At 26.0% G+C, this 23,156-nt stretch overlaps 1 protein-coding gene across 6 annotated transcripts in view; it reads right to left on the bottom strand.

Annotated features, from left to right (window-relative positions):
- The window catches only part of LOC123262373, a 79,503-nt gene extending 65,014 nt beyond the window's left edge, over window positions 1-14,489 (bottom strand). For all 6 annotated transcript variants that reach the window (XM_044724538.1, XM_044724540.1, XM_044724539.1 and 3 more), the window contains exon 1: window positions 14,411-14,489. The gene's annotated coding sequence lies outside the window, so the exon portion shown is untranslated. The remainder of the gene's footprint in view (window positions 1-14,410) is intronic.
- Between the last annotated feature and the right edge of the window lie 8,667 nt (window positions 14,490-23,156).

Genomic DNA, 23,156 nt, shown 5'->3' with positions numbered 1-23,156 from the left:
AATGCAGCCTAAATATTTATCATAATAAATTTACTATCGGTAAAAATGAAATGAAACCTTTAAAAGGCATAAGTTCAAGTCAAGACACTTAATTTCACTGAAAAAACTGATTGTATCATACAATATGACTATCCTGGAAAAAAAATTATTCTTATTCTCTCAATAATATACTAGATAATAATAATTTTTCTGAAAAGAAAAGTAAAACATATCTTTTCAATAAAACTAAGTAGCTAAAACTAATAAAAATAAAAAAAAAGTTTCCGTCATAAATAAATAAATCTAGCGAACAAAAGCACTTAATCGCAGAATGTAATACCCGAGTAGACAATAGAGAGTAACAATAGAAGCGTATACTGTTTCAGTAGCGAATAGTAGATAAAGGCCTACACAATATCGTACTGGACATTCCGCGGTATCAAAAGCGCCTACTGGCCGGCGAACGTGTCCAGGCTTTTAAGCTCCATCGATTTTGTATGGCAGCAGTACAGCCTATGACTGTACGTATGTTTACCGACGACACCTGCTCCAGGACACGCTGCGTGCCTCTAAATTATTTCCGCCGCCCTGACCTTTTTTTATCACCTTTCTCTTGTCGGCTAATGCGGGAAAGACATCTTGTAGTCCCGACCCTTGTTACCCGACATGGCTCTTAGTCTTACTTCTTACTTCTGCTCTTGCTTCACTCGCTCGTTAACTAAAGTATGGCCTAAAAGAAGAGGTTCATCCGCGAGATTATGGGGTTCTTTTACGTCCTAGATGTAACGTATAAAGTATAAGGTAAAAGATGTACTGGGTAAATTCCAGTAAAACCTAAAGTAGTTCGCTAGACTACCAAATTGTTTAACGGAGGGTAAATTAAGTCGGCCTCAGACACTCCAGAGAATACAGAATTTTATTGCGCGTTTGTGTGTTGCCAAGTACATTAAGGTTTTGGCTAAAAGGTGCGTAAATTTACGCAGGAAAAAATTTTTTGATGTCAGAAAATTTTTTTTTACTAAAAAAAAATAAAAAATTACAAAAATAAATTTTTTAAGCTTTTAATAACAAAATATCAATAATTGTAATGACTAAAAATTAATTTGACTCCAGAAAAAAAATTTTGATGTGTCAAAAAAATTGTTTTTACTTAAAAAAAAATAAAAAAATTATGAAGTTTATTTGAATAAAATTTTTCATGCTTTTGATAACAAAATATCAATATTTGTAATGATTTAAAAATTTTATTTGACTAGAAAAAAATTTTTTAACCAAGAAAATTATTTTGAAGTTAAATATAAAAATTTTTTGATGTCAAAAATTTTTTTTTATTTAAAAAAAAAAATAAAAAAATTACAAAAATAAATTTTTCAAGCTTTTAATAAGAAAATTTCAATATTTGTAATGATTAAAAAAATTAATTTAACTACAGAAAAAAATTTTTGAACTTAGAAAATTATTTTGAAGTTGAATATAAAAATTTTTTGATGTCAAAAAAAATTTTTTTTCTAAAAAAAAAATTAAAATAATTACAAAGGGTATTTTAATTAAATTTTTCAAGCTTTTGATAAGAAAATATCAATATTTGTAATGATTAAAAAAATTAATTTGACTCAAGAAAAAAATTTTTTAACTAAGAAAATTATTTTAAAGTTAAGTATAAAAATTTTTTGATGTAGAAAAACATTTATTAAAAGAAGCAAATTTTAAAGGAAATATTTTTTCTCAATCGGGAAATTTTTTATGTTTAGAGGATATGTTTTTATATATGAGATTACACGGCAGGAAATTACTCGCGGATTTAATCCGTCACGTCTCAGTCGTATGCGCGTCACGAATAACTTTATTTTCTGGGTAAAATTCCTGGATTTATACCAAGTTTTTCGGGCACGTGTTATTACATGCTCTTTTTATTTTGTAACGAGTTACGTGGTTCTCGGAAATAGAAAAATTTATGAATTTGAATAGGGTATTAAAGTTAAACAAAAATTTTAACACTTTGTTTTAAATTTCATAGAAATTATTCAAACAATTTAATGAAAAATTAAATTTGTGGCTCTTGATTTTTATTTCTTTATTAAAAAATAATTTTTTAACTTACACGTTAAATATTTAAGTTCTCGTCCATATTTAAAATATTTTAAATATCTTAATTTAAAAAATCAGCGAAACGTTGCAATTCTTATAATTTATAACTTAATTTATTATCCAAATTTATTTAAAAATTAAACATTAAACTTTTTGGTAAAAAAAAAATCAAAATTGTATAATTTTAATTTAATTTTTTAATGAAAAGAATTACAATTTTTTTATGGATGTAAAATGTGTACTTAATAAAACTTTTTAAGCGAATAAAAAAAATTCTATAGTTACAAGCATGTTCTCGACACTTTGAACTTTATGACATTTTTCACCGCGAGAATATTTCCCAGAGGTCATTCGAGTACCAAAAAAATAAATTTATTTCTATTATTAGTAACCAAAAAATAAAAATAAAAATTTATTCTGACAATTTAAAAATTCCAATTATTAATAAAAAATAATTTTTGTAAAATTTAATAAATTCTTGCCAGCGAGTGGATAAAAAATTTAACGCTCCAAGTGGCCGGTTAATACATAATGGGATTCATGAATCGATAAGCGGTTTATCAACTATTAAAACGCGGAAAAAGAATCTCCAGCCGGGATGAAACTGGAGCAAAAATATTCTGCACCCGACGGATGCACGGACGCGCGATTATTCCTCAAAGGGCGACGCGAGTTCCAGGGCAAGCATGCTATTATGAATTTGAAAACAAATTTAATATACGAATAAACAACTAATAATAATAATAATAATAATGATAGATTGGGAATAAAATGAAGAATATTAAATATTAAATATTAAATAGAGAATGAACCGGCTAAAGAGTCAGCAGACAACAGTCGATGTCCTGGCCAGAATCAACAGTTTGCTCTATCGATTGGCCGCGTGCCCATATGCCGCTGGGCCGAACTCATCACTCAAGTTTTTCCCAGGGTCTCTTAGGAGATTTTTCCCAGGCTTATAAGTACTGTCCGCTAAATTGCTGAGAGGTAGCTATTAACTTGTAAGACTGTCTGTTTTAATTTGGGTCAATTTTAAATATTTACTATTTTAGTATTGAATAATTGTTTTTTCTTTTCTTTATTAAGGCTTGTAACATTTTTTTAAAAGTACTTTGCATATACACGCCCTCCCCCTATTTGACCGTCCCATTATTATTTTTAAAATATTAATAAATAAGAAAATAATCTATATTATTGAGAGAATAAGAAAAATTTTGTGAACTATTGATATTTTTTAAGATATAAGCTCATCCCGATGTTACACTCATCGAGAGCTTTCATTTGAGTACCCACATCAATTTTTCATATATTTATATATATTATATATATGTATATATGAAATATATATAAAAATGCATGTGGGTACTCAAATGAAAGCTATTGATGAGAGTAACATCGGGATGAGCTTATATCTTTAAAAACTTCAATATCTAAGTAAGTACAGTGCAATTTAATATAATTAAGAAATTACCTTGTATCTTGTGAACTATTGACATTTTTAAAGATATAAGCTCATCCCGATGTTACACTCATCGAGACATTTCGTTTGAGTACCCACATCAATTTTTCATATATTTTATATATTTATATATATTATATATATGTATATATGAAAAATATATCAAAATGCATGTGGGTACTCAAATGAAAGCTCTTGATCAGTGTAACATCGGAATGAGCTCATATCTTTAAAAACGTCAATATTGAAGTAAGTACAGTGTAATTTAACATAATTAAGAAATTACCTTGTATTTTAGAAACTATTGACATTTTTGCAAATATAAGCTCATTCCGATGATACACTCATCAAGACCTTTCATTCGAGTACCCACAATAATTTTTCATATATTTATATATATGATATATATGTATATATGAAATATATATAAGAATGCATGTGGGTACTCAAATGAAAGCTCTTGATGAGTGTAACATCGGGATGAGCTTATATCCTTAAAAATGTCAATAGTCAAGAAATTACAGTGCAATTTAAAAAATATCATTATTTAATAAAGCAAAATTTTATTTATTTATAGTCATATTTTATTTAAAAAATGAATTGAATTTATTTAAATTTTTAATTTGAGAAAAAGCTTTTAGAATTTGTTTATTTTTATTTTTTTTTTTCAACGATTAAAAAATAAAATCATTTGAGCTTTTAATAAAAATTGAAGGAAATTAATCAAAACATTTTTATTCAATATAGAATTTATAAAATTCCTGTTAAAAGCAAAGATAATATCATTAATTTTAAAAATTTTAATTAAATTTAAAATTTAAAAAATAAAAATATTGTATTAATTAATTTTTCTTTTTGATGAAAAATTTTAACACTAATGAAATAAATATCATAAATTATGATTGACATTTATTTTAAAAATAATAAAAAAAAAATAATTATTTTAACAATTCAATTTAATTGATGAAAAAAATTTTGAAACAGTTTTCGGACAATGGAGTAACAAAAGAATTCCAATTAATTAAATGCTCGATATTAATTCACCATAAAGTTTATTCCATTGAATTGAATGTATAAATTGGATAAAAATAAACTGACATTCGATTTATCATTTTATTAGATTATATGTGTTTCGTTTGTTTATTTATTTACACGAAACAAATATGAAACCATCGAGTAATTGAGTTTACTCGAGTATACACATTCTCTATATGTTTAAATCAATAAATTTTGCTGGAGGCAACATTTCACCGTTTCGTTCTCTCACCCTCCAGTTACATCGCGTATTATATATAAACATACATAAATGACTAGACATATGTGTTGGAGGACACCCACAAGTGGTTTACAATTTCCTCAGCGCGTCAACTTGCACCGTGTCAGAGCAGAGCAGAGACTAGTGAAACTATTTGTTATCTCGAAATAACGCCGGGGTGATTTATGGACTGATGCGAGAGGCTAGAAGGGGTGGAAACTAGTACTGATAAGTTATTAATATACTGATTAATAAATATCAGCAAGTTTATTAAATTAAGTATCTAGTTGAATTAGTTTCTCCAATAATTTTAAAAATATTTCAAAGTTTTTAAATATTTTATTTTTTTCTAGTCAGAAAAATCCACAATTTTTATTTTTTTCAGACTATTTTGCTAATTTTAACTCAAAGTAATCCTTAGAAATTCAAAAAAATTTTAATAGGCAATTTTTGAAACTTTAAAAATGACAAAAATATTTTTTTTAAGTCATATTTTATCTTTCAAGCCTCTACAAAGGTCAAAAATCAATTAATTTCTTGATTTTCGTTGATTTTAAGTTCAAAAGTTGATTTTTAGGCTGAATTCGAAAATGCTCCATCTCTAGATACATAATTAAGAAATGACCTTGTATCTTGTGAAATATTGACATTCTTAAGGATATAAGCTCACCCCGACATTACACTCATCGAGACCTTTCATTTGAGTACCCACATCAATTTTTCATATATTTTATAGATTTATATATATATATGTATATATGAAAAATATATCAAAATGCATGTGGGTACTCAAATGAAAGCTCTTGATGAGTATAACATCGAAATGAGTTTATATCTTAAAAAATGTCAATAATTAAGAAATGACATTGTATCTTGTTAACTATTGACATTTTTCAAGATATAAGCTTATCCTGATGTTACACTCATCGAGACTTTTCATTTGAATACCCACATCAATTTTTCATATATTTATAAATATTATATATATGTATATATGAAAAATATATAAAAATGCATGTGGGTACTCAAATGAAAGCTCTTGATGAGTGTAACATCAAAATGAGCTTATATCTTTAAAAACGTCAACATTTAAGAAAATACAGTGCAATTTAACAAAATTCATTATTTAATAAAGCAAAATCTCATTTATTTATAGTTCACATAGTGACTGCAAGGTTACTAGTAAATTATAAAAAAATTATTGAATGTGTATAAATTATCTTTTAAAAAAAATCTCTAGGCGACCCACAAACATTAATCAAACTCACTAGTAGTTAATTTAAAATCCTTTCACTAGAAACAAATCAAAATCATCTCTATCTCTTTGATCTCCAAAATTACTCATTTAAATCCTTCGCTCTAAATTTTCTCTCTAAAAAAAAAGAATATTCCCTCAAACATTGATTCCGCTTTTAATAGCTTCCTTTGATACCGACAAAATGGCCCGTTTATTATTGTCAAATATTAAATATTAACCAGCAAACAACTAATGACAAAACAGGTTGTTTAATAAAAGTTATTAAAGCCGATCAAGTGTGTTTAGAAGCTTAACGATTTTGCCGATGCATGGTGATCTATTTATACGCTGTCGCTGCTACCTGTTGGCTGCGTTGCAGCGAGCACACATACTATACAAAATGTAGGTTGTGTTAGTATCAGCAGAACTGCACAGACGGCGGTACTATACGAAGAGAGAACACGTTGGGACTGTGGAGAGAATTAGGTCAGGGTGGAAGTGGGTCAGCGCGAACCGAGTCACAGTAATATCTAAGCCCTCCTCTCTCTTTGGAGTGATTCTCTCCCCTCCCTCCCTTCCCTTTGAGCAGTCCTTCACTCTTGTTACTCGTTACTCATAAAGGAAAATAGAAAATGTATAAATAAATAAATAATAATAACAGTGATCAATAATGATGCAGAAGATGGAAATGGTAAATAGGACGGGGAGTTGCCTTTTTTTGTTTTTTGGAGTAAATATTGGCGAGCTTTCGGCTATTTACGGCAAACTAGAGGGCATTCGTGACCGGAAAAGATTAATGAAAGCTGACAGACTAAAACAGAAGGTCAGATGATATTTATTTCCAGATCGTATTTATGCGGACGAGCTTTCAGACATGGAATGAGATTAGGGTTGATTGTCACTGTCGGGGACATATTTTATTATTTTTTTTTTAGCTTTCACGTTTGAGGAAAAATTTTAGGCTCTGAATTTTTGGAAATATTTTTGGCTATTTTATTTTTACGAATCTTTAAAATTTAAGCTAGATTTTTGAAATTTTTTAGTTTTAGTTTCAATAAAAAATTATTTTAGAAATTTATATTGATTTTTTCGCTTAAAAATGACAGCAAAATTGATAAGGACCTTTTATCTAGATAATCAAAATTTTTTATAAAAAATGTATCATGATTCTTTTATATCTCCAAAATTTAACCAAAAGTATCAATTTTGAAATTTTATAGAATAATTTATTAGTTTTAAATTTAATAAATAAATATATATTTAATATATAAATTATATTTAATAAATATTTTTTAGAAATTTATATTGATTTTTTGTCTTAAAACTGACAGAGAAAAATTGATAAGGACCTTTTTTTGTAGAAAATTAAATTTTCTATAAAAATGAATCGTATGATTTTTTTTATCTCCAAAATTTAACAAAAAATATAACTTTTGAAATTTTATAGAAAAATTTATTAGTTTTTAATTCAACAAAAATTTTTTTTAAACTTTAAATTGATATTCTGGCTTAAAAATAAGAGATAGGGACAAATTGATGAGGACCTTATTTGAGGAGCTGATTTTCAAAAAATTTTCTTTTCATATTTTAAAAGAGCAATTTTTTGAACTTTTAAATATTAATTACTTTTAGAATTATAAATATTTCTAAATAAAAATCAAATTGTAGCTTCATAACCGATAGCACTTTATAGCTAAATTAAAAAATGTACAATAAAAATATTTATAATTGAAGATAACTAGATTTTTGTCTCGATTAATCAAAAATGAGAAGATACCCTTTTGAAACTCAACTCTTCATTTATTAAAAGTTAAATTTTTTACCAAAAATGTCTATTATGATTTTTTGATACCTCCAAAATTTATTCTAAAATATTAATTTTGAAGTTTTTTAGTTTTCATTGTTTTTATGATTTATATTGATATTTTGGCTTAAAAAAGAGAGATAGAGAAAAATTGATGGATCTTATTTGTAGAAAATTAATTTTCCAACAAAAAATGTTTTATAATTTTTTCAAATCTCCAAAATTTAACCCAAAATTTTATAGAAAAATTTTTTTTACTTAATAATCCTTTAAAAAATAATCAATACGATTTTTATTTAGCAATATTTATAATTTAACAACCCTCAAGTGTCCCTCAATTGGGTGTTGCCCTAGCGATCACTAAAAAAACGAAGTAACTTCCCTATAACTTTAATCGCGCTAATAAAAAGGCCTGTTAATCGCTGGAAAGTAACGGAGCTGAAAGGAGTTAGAAAGTTTTTAACAACAACTAGCTAGAGAAGTTACACCCGGTTTTACGAGTGGAGAATAGTGAATTTGCCTAATGGCGGAAGAGATAACGCCGAGTGTTTATTCACAAATATAACAATAAATCTGAATGTATATATATAATGTCAGGCTAATGTTAATATATCGTGTAATGTATAATAAATTTTGTAGGTGGGAAAAGAAACTCAGTCCCTAAACTTTTATTTCAATCACAAGATTAATCATCGGGGACGTTAAGGCAACTTCTGAGCCCGAAAACTCTAAAATACTTCTCACTTTATTCAGCCCCTAGCTTTGAGTTACGACAAATCATCGGATTCAACTCACTGAAAGCTTGAATTACGGAATAATATTTTATATTATAACTTTTATTTTTTAATTTCTTTATCTGATTATGCTGTAAAAAAATTTGGTAGTTATTTTCGTTTAAAAACAAACTTGTAGAAGAATTTATTACAATTTTTAATTAATTTTTTTATTTAATTAGAATCAATTTATTTACTCATTAAATTAAAGCAATAATTTTTTAATTTTTAATGAGTATTTTTTGAAGATTTCTTAAAAAATTCTAATAATTGCCATATAAAATTTAATTAAAGTAATAATTTATTATTATTAACTTTTTACCTCAAAATTTATCAACAAGACTTTAAAACAAAATAATCTTTATAAAAATTTACTAGCAACCTTGCAGTCACTATGTGACTGCTGTGACAACTATAAATAAATAATATTTTGCTTTATTAAATAATGAGTTTCGTTAAATTGCACTGTACTTTCTTAAATATTGACATTTATAAAGATATAAACTCATCCCGGCATAACATTCATCAAGAGCTTTCATTTGAGTACCCACATCAATTTTTATATATTTTTCATATATATATATATATATATATATACCTATATATGATATATATATATTAAAGATATAAGCTCACCTCGATGTTACACTCATCAAAAGCTTTCATTTGAGTACCCACATGCATTTTTGATATATTTTCCATATATACATATATATAATATATATAAATATATAAAAAATTGATGTGGGTACTCAAATGAAAGGTCTCGATGAATGTTATGCCGAGATGAGCTTATATCTTTAAAAATGTCAATAGTTCACAAGATACAAGGTCGTTTCTTAATTATGTTAAATTGCACTATACTTTCTTAACTATTGACATTTTTAAAGATATAAGCTCATTTCGTTGTTACACTCATCAAGAGCTTTCATTTAAGTACCCACATGCATTTTTGATATATTTTTCATATATACATATACATAATATATATAAATATATGAAAAATTGATGTGGGTACTCAAATGAAAGGTCTTGATGAGTGTACCATCGGGATGAGCTTATACCTTTAAAAATGTCAATAGTTCACAAGATACAAAAGGTCATTTCTTAATTATGTATCTAGAGATAGATAATTAGTATTTACAAAGTTAAGCTTGAGATAAATTGTTTGAAATATTTTTCAATTACTTTAATATTATTAAAACCAAAATTTTTTAAGTAGACACTAAAATAAAAATAATCATAAAATTCAAGTTCATTAAAAAGCTCACCAGGAAAGATAGAAGAGAAACACCTAGACGAGAACAATTAGGCGGTTCCTTAACAGGAGCCGGCAGTTGCATACGACGAGGGGAATAAAGGGGTTGCGGGTGACGTGATAGAAAGTAAAGCCGCGTTTGCGGCAGCGAGCCGAGGGAGAGCAGGGGCACAGTACACCAGATTCTGCCACCTGTTGCGATAAAACGGTTTTTACCCCCCGTGGTCGTCAGCCACTCAATATCTGAGTTAAGGTGCCAAATACTTACTCATAAATAAATATTCGATTGATTTCTCGTGTTCGACGTCTTGTAACTCTGATCAAAATCCCCGACTCGACTCTCTTAGTCCTTTATTTTTATTCCCTTATTTTTTTTAGCTCCCGTTTGCAAGAAAATACAACTTTATTGCCCATATAGATCGTAAGTCCTGTTATTTAATATCACTTAAGTGATAACAGGAACTTTTACTCCCGTATTATCGCTCTTTATCTTCTATTCGCGTTTTTGTTTTATTACCTTCTTTTTATTCATTTGTTTATGCGTAATACTTATTTTTTATCTTATACGAGGAATTTATTCCCTTTTTTCCATTATTTTTTATCACATTACCGTTAAATTTTTATTATTGCCGTCATTTGAGGGATGAACCTTTAATTTATGCAAAAATAAAAACTTTACATTTAGTTTCTAAATTTATAAATCATTTTTATAAAAAACTACAAGGTTTAGTTTGTTAAAAAAAATTTTTTTAGAAAAAAAAATATGAAATTTAAACCCTTATAATTTTTATCATTATAAAAATTAGAAAGGTTGGCAATAGCCTAATCGGCTCGGTACCTGCATTTCGAGCGAGTGGGACCAGGGTTCGATTCCGGCGCGCACCAATCTTTTTCAATGATTATAAACTAAAAATATGTGCGTTTCATTGCCAGCCTCTGTACCGGTCGCGTTTTCTGTGGTTTTCCCAGATAGTTATGGAGGTAAAATGTCAATATAGAAGTACCCTCCATACTATTTAAGACCGTAATGCAAATGTAGGTACTGATTATAACGCGTAAGTCGGCCACAGTCGCAGCACATGTGTGTCGGGTATGAAAGAAAAAATCCCGACATGCAGGGGGGTGGGAACGAAAAAGTGGTTGAGAGTTATAATAACGGGATTGATGATAATATTGCGGAGAAAAAAAAAAAAAGTGGAGAGACAATAATTCCCCACCCTCCCTTGTAAAACACTCTACAGTGATACAAGTAAAACCATCCTCCTCCTCATTATAAAAATTAATAAAATCTATTTTTACAAAGTCACAATTGGTAAAAAACAAATTTTTCTTTTTTAAAATTAAGTCTAAAAATAGAAATCAAATGCCGTAAAAATGGCCGAGTATATTTCGACACCAATGTTGAAAAAAAAAAATTTTTTTTTTTTTCTGAATTTGTTATAATTTAAAAGAGATAATTCTAAACTTTATGTTAAATAAAATAAAATTATATTTGAAAAGTACTTATATTTTTAATTACTTTCAAATAACTTTGCTTTGAAAAAAAAATAATTTTTTAAATCTATGTTATTAAGAAAATAAGCAAAATTTTGTGGCTAGTGTAGTTATATGATAAAATGAGTTTTTATGCTTAAATTTGGTACATAATTAAGAAATGACCTTGTATCTTGTGAACTATTGACATTTTTAAAGATATAAGCTTATCCCGATGATACACTCATCAAGACCTTTCATTTAAATACCTACATCAATTTTTCATATATTTATAGATATTATATATATGAAAAATATATCAAAAATGCATATGGGTACTTAAATGAAAGCTCTTGATGAGTGTAACATCGAAATGAGCTTATATCTTTAAAAACGTCAATAGTTCATAAAGTACAGTGAAATTTACCATAATTAAGAAACGACCTTGTATCTTGTGAACTATTGACATTTTTTAAAATATAAGCTCATCCCGATGTTACACTCATCAAGACCTTTCATTTGAGTACCCACATCAATTTTTCATATATTTACATATATTTATATATATTATATATTATATATATGTATCTATGAAAAATATATCAAAAATGCAAGTGGATACTCAAATAAAAGCTCTTAATGAATGTAACATCGGAATGAGCTTATATCTTCAAAATATATATTATACATATGTATATATGAAAAATATATCAAAAATACATGTAGGTACTCAAATGACAGCTTTTGATAAGTGTAACATAGGGATGAGCTTATATCTTTAACAACGTCAATAGTTAAGAAAGTACAGTGCAATTTAACATAATTAAGAAATAACCTTGTGAAATATTGACATTTTTAAAGATATAAGCTCATCCCGATGGTACACTCATAAAGACCTTTCATTTGAGTACCCACATCAATTTTTCGTATATTTATATATATTATATATATATATATATATATATATATATATATATATATATATATGTATATATATATATATATATATATATATATATATATATATATAAATATTAAAAATATATCAAAAATGCAAATGGGTACTCAAATGAAAGCTCTTGATGAGTATAACATCAGAATGAGCTTATATTTTCAAAATATGTATTATATATAGGTATATATAAAAAATATATCAAAAATGTATGTGGGTATTCAAATGAAAGCTTTTGATGTGTAACATTGGGATGAGCTTATATCATTATTTAATGAAGCAAAATTTTAGTTATTTATAGTTTACAAGTTACTGCAGTCACATAGTGACTGCAAGGTTGCTCGTTTTAATTAAAAAAAAATAATAAAACTAGTTTTTATTATATTAGTTAAATTTTAATTTAATAATAATAATAATAATAATGCCGCGGAAAATAATGAGACGATTAAAATATATATAAAAAGAGAATTAAAACAACAATGAGATCGTGAATATAAATATAAAACGTTTTTCAGTAATGAATTATTCGTAGGCATTTATAATTTGCAGGTAAATTAAACGCCCGATAGATTTAAAATATTCTCTTGTGTAAAAAAAAGACGATAATGATTATACCATGACGGATCGGATAGAAGGAAAGACTATAAGTATGTCGATCGCTGAACGGTGAGCGGCTTTTTAGAGCGTGCAAATTATTTTTCCATCGACGTTTTTTACATCGCAATCATCCTTTGCTTGTCTCCCTAATTCATTTTTTTAGAAAATTTCATCCACCCCTGTCTTGATTTTCATTTATTTTAATATCCGCTAGACTATACTATTTTAGAAACGATTCTAATATTGAGTCCAGTTAGTGTTTTTAAATTTCCGGAGTTTGAATAAAAAACTTTTTAATTAATACTTTTTTGTTAAGATCTTTTGTTGCTCTTGTCAAGCTTTGAAGGAAAATTCTCCAGCTTGTTCTGATTCATCGGCTTCGCTAACAGGGTCATACTATATCAATACAATACTGTTTCTATATACATATATATTATATTATATATGTTATATTCAAAAGTATATTGAAAATTTTTATTAATAGATGTTTTATAAGTAAGTTTTTCATTTTTCACTTTTATTATCTGCAATAAATTAATTTATTAATATTTTACTCTTGTATTTTTTCAATTTCAAGTAAAAATATTAATTTTTTATAAAATTAATTCCGTGTCAAAATTATTTCGAAGTGAGCAGAGAGAAATTTTTGTATAATTTTTCTGGAGGGTAGTTTTTTCCCTGTATTTCAATTTGCTTGGATGCTTATAAAAAATATTTTTCTTTCCTCTAGGGGATGTTTTATTTGATTTTTGTATTAGTAAAAAAGAAATTAATATATTAAATAAAAAATTACTTCACTTTGAATAAAATTAATTGACTTGATAAAAAAATTTCAAACAGAAATAAAATATTTTATAAAACTTTTAAACATTAAATTTATTAAAATAATTTTTTTTTTGGTTCAAAATTAATTTTTTTATACAAGATAATTTTATAAAATACAACAAAAAATAAATTCGATTTAAAAAAATAATTTTTGAGAATTCAAGTTGAAAAAAATTCTTTAAACCAATTAATTATTTTTTGGCAATAAATTTTCTTTGAATAAAAAATTTTTCCGCCTTTTTTAAGACAGTTAAATTATTTAAAATGATTAATTTAAAAAATTCTTGAGTAAATTTTCAAAACTAAAAACCATTTAAAAAATTCCACACACTTCCCACAAACTTTTAAACCCAATAAAAAACCCATTTAACAATCAACAAATTACCGAGGCAGGAACTTATATTAGTAAGCCCATTAAAAACAAAACCCACATATATTAACCGGCTTGAAAAACAGCGAGTCACTCTCGAGCAATAAACCATTTATCCCTAAATAATTACATGAATAACAACAATAATTAGCGTATAAATAAATAAATAAAAACAAATAATCATGCTGCCTAATTATTGTAATAAATCACAATAATTAAGGTCTTAATTAAAAAAAAAAAAAAAAAAAAAAAACACGTGATTGTTTAAAAAAATCCAGGCAAGCAAAAACGGCAGCTAAGGCAGTAAAAAACTGGGTAATAATAGTAAGCAATAACTTACAGTAATAAGAGGTGTTTCGTTGCGATAAGAGGACTGCGGCGTGTAAGCTGCCCAGTGGGTCTTGTGGATACAGAGAGCAACTATTTGCTACTGAGGGGTTGCTTTTGATATTATTAAAGGCAAGGGAGTCAAGGTAGTCGCGCATGCGTCCTCTTCTTTGTCTTCTCTAATATTAAACCCTATTTTTTCTGTATAAACTCTCTACTCTCTCCGGAATATATTAATATGATACTATACTGGTACAGATAACTATAACGGGGAGGATTCTGCTGTCTTCGGTGCGTCTATTCTCAGACCAAGAAGGGATCACGTCTAAAGGGTAAGAAGTAGTAAACGAACAGAAGAGCTCAAGAATTTCAGCACATATGTTTGGAGGGCTCTTAGCTCCGAGGTTATTTTATATTTTATTTTTATAAAGTTATAGAAAGTTGAGATATAAATTTTTGAATTAAAAATAAAATTTTTTAGGATTTTATTGGCTTTAATTAACTGGGAAAATTTTTATTTGAAAATTTAAAAATACAAAAAATAATTTAATTAAAATAATTATAATATTTAAATTATTTTGAAAAGTTTTATTAATTTTAAATCATTTAAAAAATTTATTTAAAACCAACTTAATTTTTTATCAACACAAAAATTAACATAATAATTGATGCGGCATAATTTTATTATTTTAATTATAATTTTTATAAGATAAAAGTTATGAAAATGATAACAAACAAAATAGAAGAGAAGAGAGGACAAGAGGATTTCACGGAAACATTGTTAAGCTCTTTGCACGCGCTGGCTTAAATTTAAACTCGTTTTGTTTCTCGTCTTTTTTAGTTTCACGGTCGGGTCGGTTAGCTTAGATATAGTGTTGGATGTTTCGCCGTTAACGTATGAGTATGTCGAGAAGCTCTGATGAAATAAAACGAGTGTCTAGAACATTGTGCGTGTTTAATGATAATGATAATGAGAATGTCGGGATTTATTTCGATGATTTTATGATTGGGGCATAATAGTTGATAATTATTCCAGATAAGCCAGGTGATAAGAGGTCGGATTAGGGATTAAATTCCGAGAAGTCAAGTTAAATTTTTTTTTTATTAAAATTCTGTTTGAGATAAAAATCACACGTGAGGTTTATTTTGTATATATATTTGTATGTATTTTTTTTTATTCTGTTTCTGATTGATTGGATATGTCACGATGACATTTATGAGATTTTATATTTTCATACTCAGCTGAAGAGTGCTTTACAAAAATAGGGATTGATAAACTGAAAAAAAAATATTTGTTTGTCATTTTAAAAAAATGGCCATTTATTTTGCGCACTTATAACAGATTTAGTCTATTTTATTAAGAGAATAAAAAATATTTTGTGTCATTGCAAAGGTCTTGATTTAAATTTGCGCCTTTTCAAAGTTTCATATTATTCTCACCGATAGTCAATTTATTATGATAAGTATTTATGCTGCATTTGAAAAGTTTCTTTCTCTAAATACATAATTATTAAATGACTTTGTTTGAGTAGTATCTTGAGAACTATTGACATTTTTAAAGATATAAGCTCATCCCGATGTTACACTCATCAAGACCTTTCATTTGAGTACCCACATAAATTTTTCATATATTTATATATATTATATATATGTGTATATGAAAAATATATGAAAATGCATGTAGGTACTCAAATGAAAGCTTTTGATGAGTGTAACATCAGGATGAGCTTATATGTTTAAAAACGTCAATATTTAAGAAAGTACAGTTTAATTTAACATAATTAAGAAATGACCTTGTATTTTGAAAACTATTGTCATTTTTAAGGATATAAGCTCATCCCGATGTTACACTCATCGAGAGCTTTCATTTGAGTACCCACATCAATTTTTCATATATTTATATATATTACATATATGTATATATAAAAAATATATAAAAATGCATGTGGGTAGTCAAATGGAAGCTCTTGATGAGTGTAACATCGGGATGAGCTTATATCTTCAATAATGTCAGTAATTAAGAAAGTAGAGTGCTATTTAATTAAGAAACGACCTTGTATCTTGAGAAAAATTGCCATTTTTAAAGATATAAGCTCACCCTGACATTACACTAATCGAGACCTTTCATTTGAGTACCCACATAAATTTTTCATATATTTCATATATTTATATATATGTATGTATGAAAAATATATGAAAATGCATGTGGGTACTCAAATGAAAGCTCTTGATGAGTGTAACATCAGGATGAGCTCATATCTTCAAAATATATATATATATATATATATATATATATATATATATATATATATATATATATATATATATATATATATATATATATATATATATATATATATATATGTATATATGAAAAATATATCAAAATACATGTAGGTACTCAAATGAAAGCTCTTGATGAGTGTAACATCAGAATGAGCTTATATCATTAAAAACGTCAATATTTAAAAAAGTACAATGCAATTTAACAAAATTCATTATTTAATAAAACAAAATTTTATTTATTTTTTTTTAGTTTTGATATTTTATATAGGCTTCAAATATTTAAAATAAAATATTTAAAAATCATAATATCTTTTTAATTTTATCTTACAAATAATAGTCAGTTATCTCTCGAAATTTTAATTAAAAAATAAAATCCCTTGTATTAAAAAATATAATTAGCAAATTTGAATACTAAAGTAGCCCTAAAATTTGCGTTATGGGTTTTAAGTAGCCGCGGAATAAAATAAAGTTAATAAATGAGATAGGAGGGTCGGTAACTTGCTCTAACCTTATCGCAATATTATTTTTATTTTTAACTTTTATAACATAATAAAAGTGTATTAAACTTTTACCGTAAAATGAAACTCGACATTATTACGGTTATTCTATTAAAAATAAAGTATTATGTAAAACAATTATTTAAATATTTAACATAAGTCTCCGTAAATCTCTGTTGAGTCGGATTTACATTACTTGATCTTTATCTGCAGAGAAAATAAAACATCAAATAAATAAAACAACATTAATAATAATGATAATAAATTAAATAAAAATAGCAACAATGGTCCAAAAGATTTTATAAACTCTAAACTTTTTAAGCAAGTATCTATCTATATCACAGTCTTTTATCCAGCATAGAACTATTTATATGTAAATGATTCAGGATGACTAGCACGTAAAATTGAAAATCTTTGTAAGCACAATATTGCTTTTATTCGTAAGTAATATTATATATAATATCAATCAACCCATTTTACCCTTGACAATATTGACAAGATTTTTCTTAGCGCATTTAAAAAAAGATAAATGAAAAATTACGTTCTATTTGCATGTCTTTGAGAAACTTTATGCACTAGACTCTTATTATTATTGTTAGTATTATTTTGTGTTGTCTTTTTCAATAGACAGTACCGTTTAAATGACTACTGACACACTTTTAAATATCAATTTATGGATTATAGAATATGTAACTAATAAGTAATAAATACAACTGTATATAATTTACGTACATATAATTAAACGTAAAAAAAATTTTTTAAATCAAGAAAATGATTAAAAAAAATTTTTTTTTAGTTTAAATAAACATTATTTATTTCTAGAATTTTTATCACTTTTTAAATAATAATTATTATTTTTTTTTAAGCGTAGATAATTGCATCGTAAATGAAATAAAAAAAAAAATTTTTTACTTGAATTAATCTTTATCAATTTATAACAAAAATAACATTATAGAGTAAACACTAGCTGTTATTTTATTAAAGTAACTCTATAATTAGACATCAAATATTACTTTTAATTATTAATTTACTCGTTTATTGCTGTATTGATTAATCGCTTTACCGGTGGTATTAAAATTAAATTTATCTACAATAATTCCTCGTTAAATCATTGGAATCCGATTTTTTTTTTTTTTTTTTTTTTTGGGAAAGTAGTAATTAATTTTTATAGTAATAGAACAGTGATTAATGCTATACTTTTAAAAACCACAGGGAAAATATTAACGTTAAATAAACCCTCGGAAAAAAAGGTTGCGGTAATTCAACCTAAAATCCAATATCAATATCAGTTAGAATTTTAATGCGAAGCAATAAAAATTTTTATTACCGATCAAAGTAAACGAATAATTCAAAATAACTAATAAATTACCGGAGTAGATAAAAATTTCCAGGAGTTTTTTTTATGGGGAAGTAAAATTTATGTAAAAAGGTCTGCAATTTTTCACGTCAAAGATCTTCTAGCTAGAATTCAAATTAAACTATTATTATTATTGTTATATTTATTTTCTCCTTAAATAAATAGATAAATAAACAAAATTCTGCTTTATTAAATAATGAATTTTGTTAAATTGCACTGTACTTTCTTAAATATTGACATTTTTAAAGTTATAAGCTCATTGCGGTGTTACACTCATCAAAAGCTTTCATTTGAGTACCCACATGCATTTTTGATATATACATATATATAATATATATTTTGAAAATATAAGCTCATCTCGATGTTACACTCATTAAGAGCTTTCATTTGAGTACCCACATGCATTTTTGATATATTTTTCATATATACATATATATAAATATATAAATATATGAAAAATTGATGTGGGTACTTAAATGAAAGCTCTTGATGAGTGTAACATCAGGATGAGCTTATATCTTTAAAAATATCAATATTTCTCAATATACAAGCTCTTTTCTCAATTAAATAGCACTTTACTATCTTAATTATTGACGTATTCAAAGATATAAGCTCATCCCGATGTTACACTCATCAAGAGCTTTCATTTGAGTATCCACATGCATTTTTTATATATTTTTTATATATACATATATATAATATATATAAATATATGAAAAATTGATGTGGGTACTTAAATGAAAGATCTTGATGAGTGTAATATCGGGATGAGCTTATATATTCAAAAATGTCAATAGTTCACGAAATACAAGGTCATTTCTTAATTATGTATATATCTAGAGATAGATCATTTTCGAATGCAGCTTAATTACTTATTACCATAAATTGAATATTATACACCGGCCATAAAATTTCGCTTACTCTCTCAATAATATATATTAAAAATAAAAAAAATTATTGTTATTATTATCATCGATAAATAGTTGTATAAAAAAAAAAAAAAATAAAAAAGTGAAATTATAAAAACAGATGAATGGACGTGATGATGAGTAGACGAGGCCTTTGGCTCTGTTCGCGTGTGTGCAATACCTTCAGATGGATAGATAGAGGGGCTAAAGGGTGGATGTGTTGCTGGTGACCTAGAAGGAATAACGATTCCCTCATACTCAGCCATAGCTTCAGCCTCAAACTCATGGGGGATTTTAATAAGGGGACGGAGGCTTATTCATATCGACGGCGTAAGCTCTCTCTACCTATATACCATATATTATACTATATACTATATACTCCATTCTGTATACTGTATACTAACCGGCAGTGGTATTATATAGAGATAAAGTGCGTCTGCGCTTCCGAGCCCACCTGTAGCCCGCTACACCCCGACTCGCTCTTTAACGATCAATACATCATGAATATGATACATGCAAATGTGCTATTTCAATCAAGCTCATTTTCATTTCAATTTATTCCGCAAAATTGTTTTTAACTTCCTTTTATCAAGCACTCCCTCCCACTTTTCCTTCACCTTCTTCTTTCTTCCCTCACAACTTTTCATTCTTCGCGATCCAGATAAGGGTGACAGATTTTCTTATTTTGTCGCTTTTCTCTTCTCATGTATCACAGTGCTAGTACATACAAGTTTTTGGCTTGTCGGAGATCCGGTTCGCTGAATTCAAAGCCATTAATGAGCATTGTTATTATTATTATTATTATTATTATTATTATTTTGAGTAAAATATTAAAAATACGCAAAAATTATGAGAAATTTTTCTTTTAGTAAATTAAATTCTCTATAAAAAAGGTCATATGTTTTTTTGTCTTTGATATTTTGGACAGAACATTGAGTTAAAGTAAAAAAGTAAAATTTTTTGTTATTAAAATAATAATTTTCATTATTATTATAATTTTGGAGAAAATATTGAAAAGAACAAATTATAAGAGAATTTTTTTTTAAGAAATTAAATTCTCTATAAAAAAAGTCCTTATACATTTTTATATCTTTGATATTTTAGATAAAATATTGAATTAAAAGTAAAAAAATAAAATTTTTTGTTATTATAATAATAGAGCATTTGGCTCGTACCCAAAAGATCCAGGTTCGAGTCCTGGTCTGGGCTGTCCGAATTATTTTTTCAGTCACTGAAAAAAGTTACACTGAGTAAAAAATTACATCTTTCTCTAATAATAATTGTCTAAACAAATTTTAATTGTTATCGTCACCTAAATTTTCTCTGATGGTATTGAGACTTCATACCGATAAAATATTATGGTGAACAATTAATAATGAAAAATTAGTCATTCTCCAACAATTTGAATCGGGTAGCTGGCTTATAATATTAACTATCTTTGATTTATTAAATTATAATAATGATTATCATTATTATTATGATTTTAAGTGAAATATTGTAAATTAGAAAAAATTATATGAGATTTTATATAGAATATTGAATTAAAGTAAAAAAGTAACATTTTCTGTTATTATTACAATAATTTTCATTATTTTTATAATTTTGGGGAAAATATTGAAAATTTGAAAAATGAATGAGACTTTTTATTTGTAGGAAATTGAATTCTCTATGAAAAAAGTCCTTCAATTTCTTTTGTGGCTTTCATTTTTTAGACAAAATATTAATTTGAACACAAAAAGAAAATTTTTCTTTATCATCAATAATTTTGAATTTTTGAAGACGCATTTGCGCAGTAATTTTGTTATTGTTTTGGTTTTTATTTGGGTGTCTGGGTGTACTTTTGTTTATTTTTTCTGATAAAATATCGCACCTAGACTAAATTTACGAATATATAACTATTATAGATAGTAGGTTTGTTTGGGTGTCTCCATGAGTTATTTTTATTTTTTTCTATTTATTTTGGGATGAATGAACACGAAAAAAATACAAGTGAGGGGAAGCTTAACAAGGGGAGCGAACTAGGTCAAAGCTGAGTGTTTTCAACAAACAAAAGCTATTCAACTTCGGATGAATTATTTTTTGACGGAGATCAAAACGTCACTGAAATTTTTATTTAGTGCAGGATTATGTTAAATATTCAGGGTTTTGTTAGTTTTGGAAAATTATATACTTCGATAAAAACGTAAGTCATAATAATATTTTTTTTTAATTTATTTTTGATATTTTATAAGCTTGTTTTGGAGGTTCCATGATTCTTGATCCTCCAAAAAAATATTCCGGTCAAAATATCCCCGAAATAAATATTCCCGGACAAAATATCTTAAAAAATAATTAAATTTTTCAATAAAACAATTAAAAACAATAAATTTAAAAAAAAATTATCAATTTTATTTTAACACTTGTTAATAGCATTTCAACAAATATTTTATTTGAAGCACAATTTTACCGTTTTGTGCCCTTTTATCATGGTTTTTATGTGTGTTTATTCGACAATACACCAATACATAAGCTTGTTACCGTGTTGTGCACTGGAAAAAAAATTAACTTGATTCGAGAGAAAAATTCTTGAACCAAGAAAATAATTTTGAAGAGGAAAATGGTCTTGAATCAAGACGAAAAATTTTTGAATAAAGTAAAATTTCCTTAAAGCAAGAAAAATTTATTTAGTTCAAGGATTTTTCTACTAAAATCAAGAAGATTAAGTTCTTCAAAATTATATACTTGATTCAAGAACATTTTTTTTTCTGTGTGCCCTTTTATTAAGGATTTTGTGCGAGATTAATTAAAAAAATTAATTTAAAAATAAAAAAGAAAAAAATTTTAATAAAATTTCTAATCTAAAAATAAAAATATTTGTTTAGTCTCGGGGATATTTTGTCAGAGGATCAAAACTTTTAATACCGTTTTTAATTTTACAAATTTTTCCTCCGCGTTTTTTGAATAGAATTATTTTAAGGCATTTTAAAATGTGAAAAAAATTCCACGTAAAATTTTTAAAATCTAAAATTAACCCATAATTACTTTACTGACTTTGAACTTCAATAAAATCAATAGAATTATAAAAAAATAAAATTTTAAGCCGGCTTAAAATTTAAGCTAACAATTTTATTTATTTTTCTAAGCTTACTCGGTATTTTTTCTTTGTTAGTATTAAAAGTAATAAAACTTGAAAGAAAAATTAATCCTTTGTAATAAAGCTTGATCAGTTTTATCAAAATAAATAATTAGAACAAGCTCTTAATTACTTTAAATTGCTTGTAATTTTCAACATGAAACTTTATAATTAAATTAATATTGGTGCCGTTAAAATAATTACATATTCTAGTTAAATTTCCCGGAAACTAAAACATAGTTTCATTATTACGATAATAATATTATCAATCAATAAAAAACAACTTTATTAAAAACACAAAAAATTTCTTTGAAATTTTTTAAATAAAAAAGTCGGAGAATTTTTTTTAAATTTCGTTACTTTTATTGCAGTTGCGTATACGATATACATATTTTAAATATATATTTATTATATATAATATAAATTTATAAACAAACATAAACAACATGTACAGTATACAAGAGTACGAATATACAATTACAACTTAAGTACTTTAAATGTTTTATCGTATAAATAAAATTATTTCTACGGAGTTTGTTCTCAGTTCTGGAGATTTTTCGCTGTAAAAATATTTAATACAAAAAAAAATATTAAAATTA

This window comes from Cotesia glomerata, linkage group LG4 (genome assembly GCF_020080835.1).
Source record: "Cotesia glomerata isolate CgM1 linkage group LG4, MPM_Cglom_v2.3, whole genome shotgun sequence".
Classification (NCBI taxonomy): Eukaryota; Metazoa; Arthropoda; class Insecta; order Hymenoptera; family Braconidae; genus Cotesia; species Cotesia glomerata.
The sequence above is the reverse complement of the archived record's forward strand: the minus strand, read 5'-3'. Positions and strand labels throughout refer to the sequence as shown.